This window comes from Pinus tabuliformis, chromosome 7 (assembly GCF_031772625.1).
Source record: "Pinus tabuliformis cultivar Carrire ecotype Pingquan chromosome 7, CPIR1, whole genome shotgun sequence".
In the NCBI taxonomy this organism is placed as follows: domain Eukaryota; kingdom Viridiplantae; phylum Streptophyta; class Pinopsida; order Pinales; family Pinaceae; genus Pinus; species Pinus tabuliformis.
In genome coordinates this window covers 411946121-411964764 of record NC_142293.1, presented here as the reverse complement: position 1 = coordinate 411964764, position 18644 = coordinate 411946121, and positions in this window count along the sequence as shown.

Here is an 18644-nt window from a genome sequence, read left to right as displayed (position 1 = left end):
GATATTTATTGTGTTAAGTGCCTTTGGTTCTCTTCCACTATTAATTATTGTTTTCTCGATGTTTATGGTCTTTCGCTATAAAGAGTAGAAGTAGATTCTTGTCTCTTTCTTTAGAAAATTGCATTAGCTTGTGAATCTATAAAATTTTCTACACTTCCTTGGGAACCATAGATCACTTAGAGGCTGAACAACCACCCTAGGTGACCAATCCCTGAGTTGGAACCTTTTTAATCACACTTATACCTATAACCGCACCCTTAACACTACTTGCATGTGGTTGTGAGCCTCCAACCACACTCACAATCCTTGCTCCATGCGTTTATTATCCTAATTCCTTTATTTTGTGTCTGTGGTCTCGATATCTAAGCCACTTTTTTAGGCTAGCCTCTACATCACTGCCCATAACTTCCTATAACTTTTGAGAATCATATTCCTCATAGCAACAATGCTAATCATTCAAACTTGAATCTAGAACTTGAACTAGACTGCCTAGAACATACTGTACATTTCGTCAAACACATGGTAAACATGTAAGCTACAAGTCATGAATGGACATGTGAGTGTAAATCTTTGTACTATAGCTGAGAATCACTAAGAAGGCCCAATTCCCTCTCAAGTAGTTGCAACAAGACTTGTTAGCCCATGCATTCATCAACCATTCATTAACTTATCAAAGTATAACAAGAGCCATAGTAAGAGCACATCATCAACCCTACTTATAACCAAAATATAACTAGAATATTAACCATGGAAAAAGAATAATCAAATCAACATAATAACAAGTACAGATGCTCATAAATCACAATAGGAAATAAATCTTACTAACATACACAAAACCCAACCAAGTGAGGGACTTCCACATACCACCCGACCATAGATTGAGCTGAACCAAATATTTCTTTCAGCCAATCACCCTCGTTCCATATTCCAAGCATGAATTGGGATCTCATGGGATAAACCAATATATAATCAACCAAAGGAATCCAAATCTTAAACCACATCCACCTTCAACCTATCATTATCTCGCCAAAACCGATAAAGAGATCACAAAACCCAAACAAACTTGGATGCCTCAGAATTCCTTCACCATACCCTAGGGAATTTTTCGATCTCCACCCATATGTCAAGGGCTTCCTGGAGAAAAACATCTCCACCCCAAACCCTTGGGAATTTTCCTGAGACCACCTCACCCGGTTCTAAAACCTTTTGACAATCCAAAGCTCAACCAAAAATTAATCCCATCACACCATGGGATATCTAAGCATGCCTATGCTCATAAATAATTTCAACTTCACCAAATTCATTAGATGTTCCTGAATTCACTAATTCACATCTCACTTTGAATTCATCATCCACATGTGTCTTGTCATAGTGGGATTCACCATCACCTTCATCATCCACGTTAATATGCTCTTGCTCTAATTCACACACGGAGGCTTCAACTTATCTCTCTGTAATCTTTTCCATTTCTTCTTCATACACATGCATGTCTGCATAATGGGTCTCACTTTTACAATCTTCACGACCATCATCCACTTTTGAGTGGGATTCTCCAAACTATGTTTTCCTCCCAGAATCTTGCTCACCTACTCTCATATTTGAATCTAAATTCTCTATTGATTCTTCAATAGATTGTTACAAAAAAATTTGATGCATGTCACTTTCTTTTGTACAAAATTATGCTTCAAGGATCTTCCATGCTTCTTGGGAAGATGTAGCTTTCACTACCTTTCACAAAAGACTCTCATCCAATGCCTATTTTATAGGATCTAATACTAAAGCATCACACACTTTATCATATGGGTTATTAGATCCGTAGCCAATCAATTATTTAAATCAATGAAAAGTTTGCATTTTGACAACCCAAAAATCAAAATTTTTACTAGTAAACATACTAGGAGGTTGTAGCAGATCCACACTACACCAATAAACCTCAATCTATTTTCTGTCTTCTACTAGACTTCTCGTTTCCTTGGCCTGAACATCTCTAAACATGACAACGATCTCTGCCACTTCTTTTCGATTTCTTCTTTTGGTATGCTTGAGCCATCCTTTCTAACCTATGATTATTTTCTCTCGCTTATGAATCACCTTCTACTTTCCAACTTCTTTCTTTATACATGAGGTTTTTGTTCATATCGCCCCTAAAAATAAATGATTTTCCATATGTGCCCCAGTAAGACACAATTTTCACCGGATTCATGTATCCTTATGATATAGAGGGTTTTTATGAACCTCAAACACTGTCATGCTTGAAAAAATAGAACCTTTTCCCAAGGCCATAAACTCTCCTCCAAATAAAACCCTAACTTTTTAAAATTCTCTTTTAACAATCACTTTATTGCAAATTTCTATAAACCTTCATGAGTGATCATAAACTTTATAAACCCTCATTTTAAAATCTTTTTATACCAAACACTTTTTTAATAAAAAAAACATTAAAAAAAATTAAATAAACCCATTAAAAAAATATCATTTCATTCAGTTTTTTTAACCTTTAAAAAAAATTAATATCTTTCTTTAACCTTTAAAAAAAATTAATATCTTTTAATTGAAACATTTATAAGGTTCCCCTTTAATAAACCTCCTCTTTTTTTTCTTTTGCCTTTTTTCATTTAGACAAAAACCAAAAATGTTTTTTTTTCAAAAAATGGTTGTCACCTATTAATAACAAACTTTAACAAGTGCTACATAATAGCTAGTACTTATCATTTAGTTTAAATATAGTAACCTTGCAATTTGATAGATAAATGATGAATTTTTGAATATTGATTAGATAAATATAAAGTGAAATATTTTTATTGTATTGTATAAATATATTATATAATTATTATACATTTAAACTATAATTATTTTATATTTAAATTTAATTTATATGGATTAAAATTATTAAATTTTAAAATAATGATTTAAATTATTAAATTTAGAAAATTACTTTTATAGATAAAAATCACGAACGTAAAATTTTACCAAGAAAAAATACATATACTAGATGAAAATATATTAATACATATACTAGACGAAAATATAGATGAAAATATATTTGTGTGTTGTATATTAATTCTTTGATCCAAATCAATACACACAACGAGGGGCTCCTATCAATTCAATTCGAGTTTCTTAACACACTTGGTATGGTTAGAAAATCACATTTTGTTTTAGTTCTCACATATATAATATAATATAAATATTTTAGGTTGTTTTAATTTGTATTTAACAATTGATTAACAAGTATATATTTATCAAATATTTATGGCATTTTCCAAATTTTACATATGGTATTTTTTTTTTAAATAGAAATTGTTTTTTGGGGATAAAAATGGAAATGAAACTACATTTACATAAATGATCAGAATTTCAGGAAAAACTAGATAATAATATAGCATTGAATCACTCTGGTATCTCCATATAATTTTTAAATTATGTAATAACATGACATTGAATCACCTAGTCAGTATCACCAAAGTTAAAATTACATAATAAAATATAATTTAATAAATGTGAAATGAATTATCCGTACCCTCTCACTAGAAAATTAGGCGTATTGAAATTTGAAACTAGAACTCGATGGATGTGCTGAAGAATTTGCATGCCTGAATTGGATATTTAGAACTCGTTAGATGTGCATAGGAAGAAAATGTAAAATTGAACCAAACAATTCATACACATTGACACTGCATGCCATCTGTACTCTCATCGCATAGTAGAGGGTGGGCTATGACACTGCATGCCATCTGTACTCTCATCGCATAGTAGAGGGTGGGCTAAGTGGAGTGTACAATAGTTATTTTTTTATTAATTATATTGGTACACAAATAAGAATTATAAAAATTTAAATAATCAATTTTTAAATAAATAAATTTAAATATTATAAAATAATAAAATTTAATTAATAATGTTAAATTATGGAAGAATTATAAATTTTCAGTTAACTTTAATTAATTAATGGAAAAAAATATAATAGCTAAAATTCATCACCATTGAAACCACTCAAAATTAATTACATAATGTCAAATCAAAAACATGCAAAATACAACTAAAATGTTGATGTTCTTGAATTTCTTAACCAGCACAGAAGTCAGTATTCTTAAAAAAAACTTGTGCAAGACAAATGTGGGCATCTATTTTATAGATGTTTATATTTGTAATAATTAATAATTAAGTGAGATTTTTTGAAAGTTTTTTTTTGGGTTTTTGGAATTTAATTTTTCTAAAATTTTATAGGAATTTATTGAAATCACAAATTTAATGGCTAACCCCTGCACAATCAAAGTGTTTTAGGGATTTTTCAGGGTGTTAAATCTATATATACAATCAAAAAACCAGTGTAAATAACACAAATCAAAATTTCACCTCAACTTTGGGTTTTTCAACATACTAAATCCACATATATAATCAAAAAACCAACGTAAATAACCCAAATCAAAATTTCACTTCAAATTTTCCTAACACCAAAAATTTAAAAAGTCTCATTAAAAACACTTCCATTAATAATAATAATAACAATAATTAAAAATTTAATATATACCAATAAACATCATAATTAAAAAATACTTTATATCTAATGCTAAATTCACATTAAATGCTAAGCTTTAATGCCTTGAGACGCACCCACCTGCACATATAAAGAGAAAAGTGAAGCCAAACCAATGACTGCAGATTATTTGAACTACTTAATTTAATCAATTTCTATGAGGTTGGTTTCCATGGCCGTGCACTCTCTCTCACGGAAAGCCCTATTTCCAACCCTATTGCATAGTAAATGCGGCCTGACATGGGGCCGATATAACACGATATAACACGCCGCTTTTTTTTTTCTCTCTCATCACCGCGCGGCATGTTATATCGTGTTATATCGGCCCCATGTCAGGCCGCATTTACTATGCAATAGGGTTGGAAATAGGGCTTTCCGTCTCTCACTGTGTGCAGCGGACGAATATGGACAGAGATTCGGTATTTCCAACCCTATTACATAGTAAATGTGGCCTGACATAGGGCCGATATAACACACGATATAACACGCCGTTTTTTTTCTCTCTCATCACTGCGCGACATGTTATATCTTGTTATATCGACCCCATGTCAAGCCACATTTACTATGCAATAGGATTGGAAATAAAGCTTTCCGTCTCTCAGTGTGCAACCGACGAATACGGACAGAGATTCGGTACGGTGAAAGAAAAGTGATGACGTGTTCTTCGGAAGTGAGCTCGTTTGATTCTGATGGAATGTTTAGTACTTATAAAAGCCGGTGGCGTCCGCTTTGGGTGGCGATGAATGAGTATTTTATTATCAATAGCGTAATGATAGAAATTTCGTTAATTTGTTTTATTATGCTATTTGTATTTTCATAACTCATTATAAGAGTGGATGGTGGATTGTCCAATAGCTTTTGTATTTTTACAAGAGTTATAAGAATGGAATAATTTTTATTTTAAATAAATAAATTTAAATATTATAAAAAGTAATAAAATTTATTTAATAATATTAAATTATAAAGAAATAAATTTTTTGGTCAAGTATAATTAAATCCTACATTGAAATGATAACTTTTAAATGTTTTAAGTTTTTCCATCCCACTTTTTTCTCGTTGAATTTTCGGGGAAGCCCGAAACACCTTTTGTTAGGCACCCCTGGTGATGAAAGCCCAAAAATTGCTATTATATAATTTTCTCTAAAATGTCGCAGCTTTAGTGTTTTAGGGTTGTGATTATGCATAAAATTGTGGCATTGTTGAAGTTCTAAACTTGCGACAATTGTCTCTTCATGGTTTTTTAAAAACGGCAAGCTTTTTTCTCTTGATATCACTTTCTTTACAAAGATCTTTCTCTTCGGATCCTAAGGTTCGTTTGTTGAAATTAATGGAAAATGTATTATTGAGAAAGTTTGTTCATTAATTGAGTGTGAGACTTAGTTCAGGAATAGTTCCTACATCTTAGGTGGTTGTTCTAACTTTCTTATTTACATGTAAATTATATATGGTTGATGATTAATGATGAATGTGTAAAGCATTCTGTAAGAGGCAGTCTCCAAGTGAAGTTCATCACGTATGAGATGCACAATTTATATGTGTCTTCCATTTTTTAACATGGTATAAGAGCGTCAAAATTGAGTTGACTCAGAGCCAGTGAGTTTAGCTGATTGGGTGAGTGCCTAAGCAGGAGAATTATGACCCTTAGCGGTGATACGGAGGACTAGCGAGGGGGCAAAGTGCTGAGAGATTTTTTTCCCTTTAAGGATAAAATGATCAGCACATTGTTTGCTCTAATAGAGGCACTGCCATATGTTGTGATCAGCGCGTGTCTTGGAGGGATATACGCGATGTTAAGCCCTTACTCTATGCAATTTCCCTCAGCGCAGTCAATCATTACGAGAAGGTCGTGGAAACGCACTGCACTTGGTCGACGTGTTGGTTGCGTGTTTGACTTCAACACCTTCAGGCGCATCAGGTAGTTGTCCGCTTTGTTTGATCTATCGACCCACGTGGTGGATGTGCATACGTGGTGCGTCAACAACCTGCGTGGTGGATGTGAATACGTGGTGCGTGAATCGTTTGCGTGGAGCTTGTGGAGACTGGGTAGACAGGGTTCCGGTCGCATGAGATCGTGGAGCAGATGCATGGTGTCTTTTTGTTGTTGGACGCGACGACGAGTTGGTATCGTGGAGCAGATGCACAACAAGGTGTTGTTGTTGGACGATACCGAGGTGTTGGCCTACTGACTGTATAGATTATTGGTATCGTGGAGCAGGGGCATGCCATCATGGTCTTATTAATTGCTCTAGTTCGTGGAGCAGCATTGTGAATTACTACAAGTCGTGGTGTTGATCGATCTGATCTATTGGTGTGTGGATCAATCAGGATCTGCTGGTGCGTGGATCCTGCAGATCGAAGGATGATACATTGTTGTCATCAACGTGTATCATTCTTAAAAAGGTGCTCACGGTATAAAAACCATTGCGTTGTCCTTGCACGAGGTCATTGACCATGGGATAGTTTAGCAGTTCACAGTACCCCACACTCCTCAACAGAACAAGGTTGCAGAGAGGAAGAATATAACCCTTGTGGAGTGTGCACGCAACATGTTAAAAGGTAAGAACATGTTTAATGGATTTTGGGCAGAAGCAATAAATACTATAGTATATTTAAAGAATAGGAGTCCAACAAAAAACCTTGATTTTAAAACTCCATTCGAAGTTTTATTAGGATTTAAGCCTGCAGTTAATCATTTAAGAGTTTTTGGCTCGAAAGATTTTGCTTATGTTCCAAAGGAGGATAGGAAGAAAATGGATTCAAAGGCCATTAAAGGCATTTTTGTTGGGTATTGTACAAAGTTTAAGGCTTTTAAATTGTTTAATCCCTTTACTCATAAAGTGTTTGCAAGTAGAGATGTAGTATTCCATGAGCAGGTTGATGATGGAAACCATGATAGAGGCAATGAAGAATGGCCCATGCCTTTGTTGATGGAAGATGGAAGTGATGAAACAGGGGATACCCATGAGTAGTAGCAGCAGCAACAAAAGGAAGAATCAAAAGGTACAAAAGTAGTGTGAAAGCCAACTCCACCAAGGGATGATCAAAATAGATTTGAAATCAATCCACCACTAAGGAGATCAGATAGGCAAATTCAATTTCCAGCAATATATAGGGATCATGCTCTTATAACTAGTTCTTTAAATATTGTTGAGCCCTCAAATTATAAAGAAGCAAGTCAATATAATGAATGGAGGGCAACCATGGAAGAGGAATATGTGTCAATACTTAAGAACATAATTTGGGATCTAGTTGAACTACTTGAAGGCAAACAACCCATAGGTTGCAAATGGTTATACAAGCCTAAATTTAAAGCAGATGGCACTATAGACAAATATAAAGTTAGGCTAGTGGCAAAGGGGTGTTCGCAGAAAGAAGGCATAAATTATGAGGAAACCTTTAGGCATGTAGCTAAATTAAACACAATTAGAATGTTAATTGCTTTAGCTACCAAACATCATTAGATGATACACCAGCTAGATGTGAAACCTGCATTCTTAAATGGTGAATTAAAAGAAGAAGTGTATTTAATGCAACCTCAAGGGTTTGTTAAACAAGGGGAGGAACATTTAGTTTGTAGATTGAGAAAAACACTATATGGATTAAAACAAACACCCAGGTCATGGTATGATAAAATTGATTCATTTTTCTTACAACATAGTTATAAGAGGAGCAAGAACAACCCTAATATGTATACTGTGTTTGATGAAAAGGGGCGAACTTTTTTTATTTATTTATATGTAGATGATCTTATTATTACAAGAAATGCTAATGAGCTCATTAAAGATATCAAAGTGAAAATGTCACAATTCTTTGAAATAAAATATCTTGGAGAGCTACACTATTGTTTGGGTGTTGAAGTCTGGAGGGATTCTGGCCAGACTTTTCTATCTGAAGGAAAGTATGTCAGGAGCTTATTGAAAAAGTTCAAAATGGATTAGTGCAAAGTTGCCTCAGTTCCTTTACAACAGAATCTCAAACTTCAGAATGATGATGGTTCTAAGGAGGTGGATGCAACACTATATAGACAACTAGTTGGGAGTTTGATTTAGCTAACTACTATACCTGATTTATCTTTTGAAGTCATTGCTTTGAGCCAGTTTATGTCAAAGCCTCTTGAGAGTCATTGGGAAGGTGTCTTAAGTTACCTTCAAGGAACCTTGTACTTTGGTACTAAATATACTAATTTGTTTGATGTTAGATTGGCACATTTTCAGATTTAGATTGGGTCGGAAATCTGGATGACAGACGATCCATAACAGGTTATGCATTCAGCATTGGGTTTGGGGTCATTGCATGGAGCAACAAAAAGAAGAATATTGTATCCTTGTCTTCAATAGAAGCAGAGTATCAAGCAATGTGTGCAACAACGTGTGAGGCAGTTTGGTTGAGAAGACTTCTCCATGATGCCATAGAAGAACAAAAAGATGCAACAATTATCAGATGTGACAACCAGAGCTCAATCAAACTTTCAAATAATCCTGTGTTTCACAAAAACACAAAGCATATTGATACACAGTTTCACTTTGTTAGAGAGAAGGTTCAGTCAAAAGAGATTTATATTGAATACTGTAATACTTGTGATAATGCAATAGACATCTTTACCAAGCCCCTTGGAATAATTAAATTTGAATTATTTATGGAGATGTTAGGAGTACTAGTGAACCCTTTCTCCATTAAGGGGAGTGTTGAAATTAATGGAGAATGTATTATTGGAGAAAGTTTGTTCATTAGTTAAGTGTGAGACTTAGTTTAGGAATTAGTTCCTACATTCTAGGTGGTTGTTCTAACTCTCCTATTTGCATGTAAACTATATATTCTTGATGATTAATGATAAATGTGTAGAGCGTTCTGCGAGAGGCAGTCTCCAAGTGAAGTTCCTCACCTGTGAGCTGCACAGTTTCTTGAATATATCTGTCTTCCATTTTTTAACATTGACCTCAAATATGATACAAATTTGATGGAAAAAAAAAGAGAGCGCAAAATACACACACAATAAACTTCTATTCACTAATCTTTCTCTTATACATCCACCTAAGTTGTTGCTCTTGGCGTTCACACATTCCAATGACCCATCCATGAATATATGAGCACCATAGTTACCAAATATGGAATCAGGTAAACTTTAATTAGACTTGACTTCTCTCTTGGTAATTACTTCATGCAAAATCACACTTGACAAAATCACATTAGTCTTGGACACGACCTGCATTTCTTGACTCAACTCAACTCAACTTTTCACTTCATGGGAGTAATTTACTCTTTCTAAGAATGGTGGTGTTATTGGTAAGTTTATGTGCATTGACAATTGTGTGTTAAATCTTATTGAACTTTGACCAGGTTCTTTAGGATTTTAGAGCTTGAGCCACCCATTCTCATCCAAATGATGGTTTGTGCAGATGCCTTAGCCTAAGATAAATTTCGACAATATATATTGTTAAATTGTGGATATCAATGATTTATTTTTTTTAAATCATATTCTACCTACCTACTCTTTGAATGTTGTTGGCAGACATGATGGTTGTATATATGATTAATATAAGTCTATGAGCTTATATCAACCACATTTATTAATGTGGTTGTAGTAGTCCTATCCCATGTGATGCTAATACCTAATTTGACTTGGGTATGGCATAAAAGACTAACCAAAATGTATAAGCTTCCGAGTAAGTGTTATTAAAGCCGGTAAGGAGAAAACCCCATTATAAGGGACGATGATCAGAGACTTGTACATGGGGATGGCGATGGTGATCAGAAACTTGTACATCTGCCTGCATGGGCTGAGACGATGACGAGGGAAGGAAAAATGGATGAAATAATTAATGAGGGTTGGAGAAGTGGTCAGAGTGTTTTCATATTAGTAACATGAAGAATAAAATGGTGAACATGATGGAAATTGCCTCATTTTGAGCTCGATCTGTTCCCAGGATCAGCGCGTCTATGAACGTAGTTCTTGAGATGCTTATTTCGCCCCGGGTCATCGACTTTGAGCGATAATATATATGACATCAATACCAGTAATAGGGAGGATTTTCTATTTCCAAACGGGGTCATCGATTTTGAGCGCTAATATATAGGGCATCAATAACACTAATATGAAGGATTTTCTATTTATAGAAGAAATGCTTTTTAGCCATTTAACACTATTACTTCGGAGGACCTTCCTATTTCATAAATATTGTGTTTCCTTTTTCGAATTTCAAATTCTCGTTTTCGCCAGTAGTGTTGATAATTATCATTTTTTTTAAAATGTATCAAACTTTCGCATTTTTGTATGGTATCACAAAGAAAGTGATTAAATTTTATGAAATACGATAGTTATGACAGCGTTATTTTTTTCAGTTTTATATGGTATAATAATTGTAGATGATGGGAAGTGGTATTATATTACTATGTTATAGATTTTGTTTTATTGAATTTTTGTAAATTATTTTTTAATTTAAAATTTTGATTTTATGATTATGAATCAATAAAAAAGTATATATATAAAGTTTATATTTATATATTTAAAAAAATAAGTATATATATATATATATATATATATATATATATATATATATATATATGGGCTTTTAAGATTAAGTTTGGTTGATTATTATATTATTATTTTTATATTCATTTAATTTAATTATAATTTATTATTAAAATTGTTGATAGTTAATTATCATTTTAATAAAAAGTGAAATAATTATTTTATTGTTCTAGTTTTTATACCATTTAATAATGGTTGTAGGTATATTAGCACAACCATATTAATAAATATGGTTGATATATGTTAATAGGTGTATATTAATCACATACATAACCATCAAAAACTTGGAAATTGTAATTCCTACTTGTCCCAATTGTGATTCATTTTATTTACATGAGTCTGTCCCTATTCCTTAGGGTTGTTATATCTAGATGTTTCCTAGATTGGTGTGTGGTTGAGATATTTTCTCAACCAAGTAATTGTGTATCCAAATTAATTTAACTATCTTAAAACAATACTAAATGTATTTATATGTAATATTATTTGATGTGAAATAATATAATTTGCATGCTCAAAATTTATCTTGTTATTAGAGCTTGTTTGGCCCTGGGCCTTGGCCCCTCGGCCTTGGCCCCTGGGTGAGGTAAATAAAGGGTTTGTATGTCCATCCATCGTAGGTACAACACTTTGTGTGAAAAGTTTGCAGCCTCTTCTCGCATCTAGTTTGATTCATACCATCGGTTAAGTGAGTAGTTGGCAGATTGCTATTGTTGTATGGATTTGCCCGCTAATGACTGCATGACCATTCGAAGGGAGATTGTGGATTAGTTTGGAGTTGTGTGATGACTGCATGACAATTCGAAGGGAGATTGTGGATTAGTTTGGAGTTGTGTGAGAGTAGCCAGGCGTGCCTATGGATATGCGCAGTGGTAGTGGCCTTTTGGAGTGGAGGATGCGTAAGTTGGCGGATGCGTGAATGGGTGGACGCAGCAGAACGGGTTGGAATGGAGTTTTAGAAGTATCAGATTGATTATTCGTTGTAGAAAAGGTGTAATGCTTGTCTGAATCCACATTGGAGTGGCCAGATCTTGTATTCTAAGGAAAAACTAGGGCGAGAAATATTTCGATGGCCATTTAGAAATCGAGGGCTCAAGAACCATTATTTTGCAATAAAATTACTGGGATCATCACTATGGCCTTCACCGGAACGCAACAGAAATGCAAAGCTTGTGGGACAATGTTTTATTTTGTGGATCAACTGTCCACGGATGGAGTTTCTTACCAGGACGCTTGCTTCAAATGCAACAATTAGAACACTATTTGAAGAGATCTCGGAGAAGAACTGTTCGTAGAGCTATTGGAGAGCGCAGGAAAATCACTGTAAAGCGTGCAGCTAGTGTTATGTTATTCCGGCCATATTTGTTCGATGTTGTATTTGGGAGAGGCTGTCGAGCGCATATGAAGTCGTGCGATTGTGAATGTTGGAAGCAACATATCGCTGTTCCATCTGTTGGCAGAGTAGAAGCGTGGGGCTGCCTCTTCGTGCCTACAGTCCATAGCGAGACGAGAAAGGGAGCTGGAGTGTGTTGTTCAGACCCATGTGTGAGGGTGGAAGCATCGGTGTTGGTGCAGATCGGAAAGAGTGGATACGTGCAGGGGAAGTGTACGCTGAGGGTCACAATTTGATGCATGAGTCGAAGCATATCAAAATTTGGCTACAGGTTGTGGAGGAAACCAACAAGTTTGGCTATGACATGGAGCTGCATGCAAGAGGCTTGTTGCAAATGTTGTGCGAAGGATGTCAAAGTGTTGTGATAAAGAAACTGTGCAGTCCATTCCAGAAATTTTTGTCATTTGACACCCGTTTGGAGTGATCCTTGAACAAATCAATTTTTCAAATGTTTTTTTGAGTTGGAGGAGTGGTGAAAGGTACCCTACATATTGAATTTTCGCCACAAGGTTGGAAAATATTGGAGTCATCTTCTCCCATCATCCATCTCTCATGGAAGAGTTAGAGATGGACGGATTCAATACCCAACCATAAGGAAAATGCCTCCTTTACTGAGTCTTTATAAGGAGGGAGACAGGGTGAAGATGAAACTAAAATTTCCAATATGCCCCAAATTAGTATATGCTTTGATGAAATGAATTGTTTTCATGATTTTTTTTGGTTTTTTACCTAAAACATGTTGAGCTTGATCAACTTAACATGCAAATGCATTCATGTAGATCTGGTTGAAGAAATTGGATGTTTGTTGTAGTGACATTGGTCTGACCAAATATTCATGGTCATGGTGTATTATGTGTCACATATATTTATTAGTAAGCAAGTTTAGGATGTTTTGTAGTAGTCTTTATAATGTATGTACCTGGTAACTCCAAGAATTAGAGTGTGTAATGTAAGCCCCATGAGGCATGTGTACCCCAATAAAGTTCATGGTAATCTTAAAACCACTTTGTATTTGCAGTGTTGGTTTGTAACCACATACGAGAGTGAAGTGGATAGGGATTCGTGTAGGGATGGTTTAGGGTGAGCGGACAAAACCCTTGGCATGGTTGAGGGTGAGCCAAGAAAACCCTGGGCTTGGTTAAGTTGAGTATGTGGTGAGCCTTGGTGGCTGAATTGAGTGCCTTGGTGGGAGAGTTGAGCCTTCGTGGTTATGTTGAGCCTTCGTGGCTGAATTGAGTGCCTTGGTGGTAGAGTTGAGCCTTCATGGTTGTATTGAGCCTTCGTCGTTGAATTGAGTGTCTTGGTGGCAGGGTTGAACCATGGTGGTTGTGTTGAGCCTTGGTCGCTGAGTTGAGCCTTGGTGGCTGAGAGTCCTTGTTGGCATGGTTGAGGATAATATGATAAAACTCAGAACATGGTTATGGGTAATCCGATAAAACCCATGATGATGATGTAGGGGGATTTGCAGGTATAGTATATGCAGGTATAATGGTTGACAAAACCATATATGTGAAGGGCATCCTAGTAGATTAGCGGTTGCAACAGTTGACACCCATGCATTCCGGTGGATAGTTGCTCCTTTATATGGACGTTGACATATTCTTTTGTTATGTTTGACCACAACTAAACTTTGCATATTGAGATCGATACAAGTAGTTATTAAGGGGGTGACTTGGAAATTGTATTCTCTTTACAGGAGTCTGTTCCTATTTCTTAGGGTTGTTATATTTAGATGTTTCGTAGATTGGTGTGTGGTTGAGATATTCTCTCAACCAAGTGATTGTGTGTCCATGTTAATTTAACCATCTTGAGACAACGCTAAACGTATTTATATATAATATTATTGAATGTGAAATAATATAGTGTGCATGGTCAAAATTTATCTTCTCCTTTGGAATGCTCTAATACAATAAATTTTGAACATACACAATATAATAAAAATTACAATTTCCAAGTCAAGGTGCTTGCCAACAACATTCACATACCAAATAAGTAACATATGATTTAAAATTTCTTTTCAATGATACCCACATTTTAACAATATATCATGTCAGATTTTTTTATAAAATAAAACAATCTGCACAATCTATCATTTAAATAAAAATGCGTGGTGGAAGCTCTAAAATCCTAAAAGACCCTTGCCAAAGTTGAATAATATTTAACGACACAATTGTAATGGCACATAAACTTACCAATAACATCGTCACTTCATTGTTGTTATTGGATCCTACCAATAAATGAGGGAGAGCGTACACACATATATTGTTGTGCTTTAAGATCTGTGCGACTCTGTGGTTATCTGCATGGACGGCACCGAATTGAAACCTTAGGTGATGGCCAAGCATTTTCTTTTAGGTTCATTACTATTCATTGATTTAAAAAAATAAATAAAAAAGCCCACAATCTTACCTCCTCCACAATGAATTGAAATAGATATGCCTATAACTAGCATAACTACCTATCACCTTTAGAAAAAGTGAAATAACTATTCTATTGTCAGACCTAATTTTATGAAATATTCACAATGAGTAGTTTTATACCATTCAACGATGAGGGATTATGGCTTTTGTATCCGTTCCATTTTATTTTCAGACCATATTTGTTGAAATTTAATAGCTTTTACATTGAAATGATATTTTTTTTAATTTCGGGCATTATCTATATAAATTAAAAGTTATATTTAATATTTAAACTGTTATTTGGGTTATTTGTTTTGATTAGACATCTAAATAATTATGAAATCCCAGATATTGTTAAACGATTTTTTCTGCCACAAATATCCTTCCAGATTCCATTTAGAAATGTGTTGAGAAATCAATTTTGAAATTTACTCACTTTGACCTTGTCAGATTTTATATATATATATATATATATATATATATAACTGTTATTTTGTTTATTATTAGTGTTGGAATTAGTAAACTGTTATGAAATTCCTCACATAATTAAGTAGTTTTTCTGCTAGAAATGTCCTTCCAGATTCCTGCTAGAAATCTGTCTGCGTAGAGGGCAGCATGAGTCCCACTTGTCCATGTCATTGTGATTCATTTGGGTGGACGCTCGAGAAGCCCAGAAAATCACTTTGGAAAAAAACCTGCGGCCTTCGAGCTCTACGTACATTTAAAGCCTCTTGCAATATCATTTGCGTTTAATTCTTAGCCAAATATCAGCCCTACAAAAGGACAAAACAGTATAAAAAAAAATTCTCCTATCTACCAACATTCATGGCAGACGTCTTAAAGCCGACTTTAAATTTTCTCACATTAATCATTCTAATATTTTGAAAATTCGTGTAGAATCGATTAATGTTTTCAAAATTCATGGAGGATGCTAAGGATCAGAATTCTCTCGAAAGATAGATAGAATTCTGATTATAGGTATGTTAATTTTAGTTCACATATGCTTAAATAACTACTCATAAATTCAAACTTTGTTAGAATTTATATAATTACAATAATTATGTCTAAGACTTTCCCTTAGTTACCACTGCCAAGTAGTCGAGGTCACATTTGGGCTTACAACATTTGAAATCAATCCAAAACCATATTTTGCTTTTAAATGATGGTGCATGTTGCCTTTAGCTATATGTTTTTCTTCCCTCTGCTTCAAATTTTATGTTTTACTTCCTTTTTCTTCTTCTTTGCCCTTATATTTACTCAATGTTCTCTCTAAATATTTCTTTGTGTTCTTTATCGTCTTCATCTAGTTGTTCTTGTGCATCAATTGTTGCTAGTTGAACTTCTCTCTCAATTTATGTAAGATAGAAAATAATATTTTTGATTTCTTTTCTCTTGTTTTCTAATATCACGGAGTATTCAAAAACTTTGATCACTGTCTTTATTTCTTTTGTTCCTTATATTTTTTTTGTAGCTATGATGGATTTTTTATATTGATTTTCTTCCTAATCATATTTAGGCTTTGCAAACCACTCCCAAAGAAATTTTAAATCACCTTCAATGTCATTACTAGGTTCTCCTCACATTTTGCTGTAACTTCAAAGCCAATTTCAAATTCATCCTTAACTTCAATTTTATTTTCCAAATATACTGGGCTTCACTATTTTCACCATGTTCATGCTCCACATGTTATACATAATCACTTTTATCCTCAACATTTTCTTGAACAATTTTTTTTGTCTTTCTTCAAAAAACTGTAGTCTCACCTTTTTCTTTTGCTTTAGCAGTCTCTTTCAAGCTTCTCTAATTACTTTTGCAATATCAAAATCTTCAGGCTCTTCTATTATAACTATTATCACTCCTTCAGATCTCCAAGGCTGAGAAAGAGTCCAGCTAGGTAACCACAAACCAATCTTTTGACTTGGTAGGTAGCCCTACCAGGTCGAAGAGGGCTCTTTCCAAAGAATCACAGCCAAGAGGGCTAGATGGATTAGGGTTTTAGGCTAGGTATAAAGTGAAAAGGTTGTTTTGATTTGATTTGGTGGGGTTATTGTTGGATGGGGGTATTAGGTCAAAGAGGCTAGGTCAGGGCAAATGAGATATGATTGCAGACATTCAAAGGGGTGAGGTAGGTAGAAGGTTTAGCACTTAAAAGGTGATTTGGGAAGATGGTTTAAGACTGATGAGGAGTTAGGAATAGCATAGAAGATGTATTCTTCCTAAATTGAAGAAAAATGGACAAATTATGATAACTTTCCCAAAATAGAGGATGAGCAAACATGGATTCTGCCTATCAACTTGAAAATTACCATATAACAGACATGAAATGGTTTATGAGAATACAAAACATTCATACAAATGATAACAAAGAAAAAACAATGCTAAACATCCATACCACATGTATCCCAAAGAAATAGCTGCAAATCATCTATTAACACTAGCCAAAATCTGATACAATAGTGTCTCTGATCTCTAGTGCAACATCTAACTCAGTCCAACCTGTGAAAAGAATGAAGAAAGAGAAGATATAGACATCAAAACAAACTCCTTCCAACCTCAGGGGTCGAATCCATGAGAGGAGGAGCAGTTCCACTAAAATCTGAATTGATAGCTAGAGTGTAGGCTGGTCAAAGTGACTCATCCCTAATTACATTGAAACTGATCCATTTGACTGATGAAGCTTATTTACCTAATGTATTTACCCCTAGGTAATAGTAAAAGACCATATTTACATTTACAATATCAATTACATCAGTAAAAAGTTGACTTCCATAGGTGAAAATCAAAACTGGAGAAAAACAGTGAAAAATCAGGCAAATTGTCAAGTGCGCCCTCACAGTGTCATGTGCGCATTCCATCTTGCAGGCTACTTTTGACTTCCTTTCTGATGTCCAAATTGAGCCAAGGATAGCTCATTGGAAATATTGTCCTATCTAGTTTCCAAATCTACCTTCAATTTCCAAAATGGGCTTGATTTGACCTTCCAAAACTTCATTCTCCCAAGACTCGTCAAGTGTGCAGTGCCTGGGTCAAAAAATGAAACATAAACATGATTTTTTGCTTGTTTTCTGCCCTTTTCACCTGCCAGTTTTGCAAACTATCACTGGAAACATGGGTTTCTTAGATGTATTTGTCATTCTTCATCTAGTGATCGTCGACAGTTCTTCAAAAAGTGTCCTCAAAAACCTAGGCATTGCCCATTTGACCATGTTGTTGATCTCTGGGCAAGTGCGTAGCGTGAGAAGGAAGTGCGCAACACCGAATTCAAATCGACTTTTGAGTGCCTTCCCGAAGTCCAAATTGAGCCCATGATGGCTGGTTGGAGAGCGCTCTCTCTTGGCTACACAATGGACCTATCAAGCACTGAAAATGATCAATTATAGCCCCTCAAAAATAAATTCTCCGAAGACTTGTCAAAAATTACAAAATGAGGGTACAAAAATGAAGTGTGATCTTGCAGGAAAATTTTGGAGGTCTTCCTCAACTCCAAATTGAGCTCTAGATAGCACAATGGAAATTTATGTATGTCTAGTTATCATTTGACTCATCAAGAAAGTCATTTGGACACTCCAGCTAGGAGAAAAATTGATGTTCCCAAGGTCACTCTAGAAGTGCAGCAACTCTCTTGTAGCAACTATATTTTTGGCATTGCTCCAAAACCATAACACCAGTGTAAAAACGAAGGTTTTTCATCCTTGGACTATTATAGACAAAAAACTCTCTCACTTTTGTAAAATTCATCTCTATATGGTTGGAAACATACTTTGAATCAAAACTGACCTTATGTGTGGCAAA